Here is a 4829-nt window from a genome sequence, read left to right as displayed (position 1 = left end):
CAGTGCAATTTCTCCAGTGGTGTAGGGTGCAGACACCCTGCAATAATGTGGCATGTCTCATTAAGAGCCACATCTACTGTTTTAGCGTGGTGAGATGTGTTCCACACTGGGCATGCATACTCAGCAGCAAAGTAGCATAGCGCAAGGGCAGATGTCTTCACTGTGTCTGGTTGTGATCCCCAGGCTGTGCCAGTCAGCTTTCATATGATATTTTTTCTAGCACCCACCTTTTGCTTGATATTCAGGCAGGGCTTCTTGTAGGTCAGAGCATGGTCCAGGGTGATTCCCAGGTATTTGGGTGTGCTGCAATGCTCCAGTGGGATTCCTTCCCAGGTGATCCTCAGAGCTCGGGATGCTTGTCTGTTCTTAAGGTGAAAAGCACATGTCTGTGTTTTAGATGGATTAGGAATCAGCTGGTTTTCCCTGTAATAGAACAGTAATTGTACCAGTGGAAATGGGGACAATAATTGATACAACTGCAATACACCAAATTACTTTGTCTTCTGTATCTGAGTATTCCACACTTTAAAAATTGTCCCAAGTTTTTCACTGCTTTTCAGAGTCAATAATAATCAGGGAGAACGAAGTGTGCTTTTTATCACAGGATAAAGAGAATCCCAAACAGGGAGACAACTTTTTGTGATTTACACTTAAGACTGCTATCTCATGACTAAGCAGACAAAGGATCTTAAAGTCTGCTGCACTGTTCTTTCTTCAAAAGACATCTTATCTGGCTAAGAGCAATAATGCAAGAGAAGACCTGGAAATGAAATGCTCCTCCAGAGAAAAGGCTAAAACTCAGAACATGATCTAAGCAGTTACTCACTCTAGTTATTTGACCTCACTATAACACAAATTAGATGGGGTTTTTGAGAGATAGATCATTTCTCATGTGGCTCCACATTTCAAACTGTTCCTTTTTTGGTTTTGTTTCAGTCAAACATTATAAAGAAAAATAGCTGTTTGCCTTAGGAAAAGTCAGAGGTGTTCCACATTTAGCTACTATTTGTTTTAATTTGCAACGTGCTGGAGACTTTTAACACCAAAGATTTAGGTCATTTTTTCTTATCCATTACTCAATACCTACTTTAATTACTATTCAGATGAAGATTTGCTCTAATTTGTTTGTTACATTTGGATTTTGTTTAGATTAGAGCAGTGGTTCTCAAAGTGTGCTCTGTGGAGTCTTTGGGGCTCCATGAAGTATACTGAGGGGCTCCACACTTCCATCCTCCCCCTCCCTTCTCCCTCTCCAAGCCTTTCCTCTTCTTTCCTGCTCCTCTTTCTGCTATCATCATCATTATCACAAAGGCTTGGTGGTTATCTGTTGGGAGTGCTTTGATTGTGCTTTTCCTGCATGGCAGAAGGGGGTTGGACTGGATGCCCCCTGGATTTGCTCCTATTATTGTTGTTATTGTTGTTGTAACAAAGGTTGGGTGGCTATCTGTTAGGGGTGGTTTGTTTGTAGTTTTCCTGCATGGCAGAAGGGGGTTGGACTGGATGCCCCCTGAGTTTGCTTCTATTGTTGTTGTTGTTGTTGTTGTTGTTGTTGTTGTTACAAAGGTTGGGTGGCCATCTGTTAGGGATGGTTTGTTTGTGCTTTTAATGCATGGCAGAAGGGGGTTGGACTGGATGCCCTTGGGTTTGCTCCTATTATTGTTGTTGTTGTTATTACAAAGGTTGGGTGGCCATGTTAGGGATGGTTTGTTTGTGCTTTTCCTGCATGGCAGAAGGGGGTTGGACTACATAATATAATCTATATATATAAAAATGCTCATGTCATAATGAGTGGCTTAAAAACAAAAGAACCGCTGGGCCAATACTTACCAAATTTGGCAACAAAATGTCTCACTACACAAGGAGTGACCATCAATCAAAAAATTATGATTTTGTCATTTGGGAGTTGTGGTTGCTGGGATTTATCACTCACCTACAATCAAAGAGCATTCTGAACTCCACCAACGATAGAATTGAACCAAACTTGGCACACAGAACTCTCATGACCAACAGAAAATACTGGAAAGGTTTGGAGGGCATTGACCTTGAGTTTGGGAGTTGTAGTTCACCTATATCCAGAGAGCACTGTGGACTCAAACAATGATGGATCTAGACCAAATTTGGCATGAATATTCAATATGCCCAAATATAAACACAGATGGAGTTTGGGGGAAATAGACCTTGACATTTGGGAGTTGTAGTTACTGGGATTTATAGTTCACCTACAATCAAGGAGCATTCCAAACCTCACCAACGATGGAATTGGGCCAAACATCCCACATAAAAACCCCATGACCAACAAGAAATACTGTGTTTCCTGGTGGTCTTTGGTGACCCTTCTGACACCCCCCTGGTGACCCCCCCCCCTTGGTGTATTGACTTCCCAGGTTGAGAAATGCTGCCTTAAGGCCATCCAGTCCAGCTCCCTTCACCAGGGCAACAAAACAAAGCCCTCCTGACAAAGGGCCATCCAGCCATTCACACACACACATATATGTATATGACAGATGCAGTATCAAAGATTTCAAAGGGACCCCTAAAGAAGGACAATGATATGTTACATGTTCCAGAGTAGGCAAACCAGACAATCTCCACATCAACACTGGCAAAGAAACAACAAGAAATACTGTTTACCCTCAAGCATAAAGACATTACATATATTAGAAACCAACACATTCTCATTACTTCATTTCCAGATCACCAGACTGGGCCACAGCAACGTGTGGCAGGGGACAGCTAGTACTAATATAATAATAAACTTTATTTATACCCCACCACCATCTCCCCAATGGGGACTCGTGGGAGCTTACATGAGTCCAAGCCCAACAACACAACACAATAAATGAAATCAATATATCGATTATTATCTTATACTACACTTGATCTTAGCCAAAAGGCCGAGAAGCCTTTTGGGAACTGCGATTCCCTTCCTTGGGCACCTGTGCCCCATTTTATACTGTGCTGGTCAAAGACCGTAATAAATCATTGATTATCTTATACAATTTGCTAGTTATTCCTCTCAGTTTGTGGTATCCTCCCGTAGCTCTTTCTTTTTGTATCATTTGTTCAACTTGTGTAAGTTTGCCTCCTTCTCCATTATTTTTTATCCAATTCTTGAACCATTGCTCTAACTGTAAGCAATGGAACCATGAGAGTTTAATATCTCTAAATTCTCTCAATATAATTTCTTTCCTCATATTTGCTTTTATCCAATCTCCAATTTTATCTATATTCTTCTCTCTTAATTTTTTATCTAATTTGTTTTTTAATTTTTGGGGGATTTTTTGTCCATTATTATTGGTGTTAGTATTGAACTTTCTGATAATAATATTTCCTTGTATCTATTCCAAATTCCTATCACATTTCTCAACATTGGATTTTTTATTTTCTTAATTTCTTTCCTTTTTATATCCTTAAAAAATTATTCCAAATTTTGTCCACTACTTCTTCTGAATCTTCCTCCAGCCATTCCAAATCTCCCTTATTTCTTATCCCTTCTATAACTAGTCTCATCCTGTTTGCTTCATAGTCTCCACTAATGAGAATAGCAAACTGCAACTGATATCTTGAATTGTATGTAAGTCAAGAATTGATGTAGTCAGCAATACCAGACTTGAAAACCTTCTTTAAGTATTTTCTGTCACTGGGCTGAATTATTCTAGTAGGGCACGGCTACAAAGAGCGATAAAGAGAGCAATGTAGAATCATTTATTTCATTTAGTGGCCTCATACGCATTTCTGACTGACTTTTTCCTCTCTTACAACAGAGTAAACACTTACTGACTTTTAAAAAGTTCATTGCATTAGTCAACAGACAGAAACCCATACTACCCTGCTTGTGCTAGCTATTATGCTGACAAGATTAGTTATAATTAGTTACGGCAGCTATTTTGCTGCCTCAGTATAAAAATTCCAAAATGCATGAACAGATAGACGTTAAATGTCAAGCTGCTTCAGCCAAGCCTGGACCAAACACATTTCCACTTGATTTTTTCTAATGGTAATATCTTATCTTATGGAAAATGACTGCCTCCCTCTCTTTATGGAACAGTCTTCCTCAAATAATAATAATAATAGTCATCATCATCATCTTTATTTATACCCCACCACCATCTCCCCGATGGAGACTTGGAGCGGCTTATATGAGGCCAAGCCCAAACAACAAATTACAGCAGACTAAAACCAAAAACGCAAACCGGAAACACAGATAATAAACAACAACATCATAATTACATAAAACATGTGAATGCATAGCAATATAAAATTACAATAAATACAATCACAGTGACAATTATTATTGTTATTATTATTTATTTGACTTGTATACCACTACTCCTAATTTGGCTCGGAGTGGTTTACAGCAGTAGATTAAAACAATACAATTCACTTTAAAATACAATAAAACAAGAACAGACATATTCCTGAGTTATTCACACATCGAAAGCTTGTCGGAAGAGAAAGGTTTTACAGGCTTTCCGAAAAGCAAGTGGGTCTCGGATAGATCGGGTTTCAACTGGCAAGGCATTCCATAAATAAGGGGCCACAATCGAGAAGGCTCTCTGCCTAGTAGAGGGCAGGTGACAAGTCTGGATGTTGGGGACTTCAAGCAAATTTTGGTCTTCGGACCGAAGTAATCTCTGGGGTTGGTAGGGGGATAAGCAGGCCCTCAGGTACGCCGGCCCCAGACCATATAAGGCCTTAAAGGTTAATACCAGCACCTTGAAAGTAATCCGGTACTCAATCGGTAGCCAGTGCAGCTGTTGTAGAATTGGGGTGATACGACACCTTGCCGGCACCCCGGTGAGAAGACGAGCCGCCGCATTTTGCACCAG

General features: G+C 40.1%; 1 pseudogene; it reads right to left on the bottom strand.

The window, feature by feature from the left end:
• Positions 1–2764: 2764 nt before the first annotated feature.
• Positions 2765–2906, bottom strand: LOC132762226 (U2 spliceosomal RNA; annotated as a pseudogene).
• Between the last annotated feature and the right edge of the window lie 1923 nt (positions 2907–4829).

The sequence above is a fragment of the Anolis sagrei genome, chromosome 1, assembly GCF_037176765.1.
Source record: "Anolis sagrei isolate rAnoSag1 chromosome 1, rAnoSag1.mat, whole genome shotgun sequence".
Lineage (NCBI taxonomy): Eukaryota > Metazoa > Chordata > Lepidosauria > Squamata > Dactyloidae > Anolis > Anolis sagrei.
Note: the sequence above shows the minus strand (reverse complement) of the source record. Positions and strands in the feature narration are given on the sequence as shown.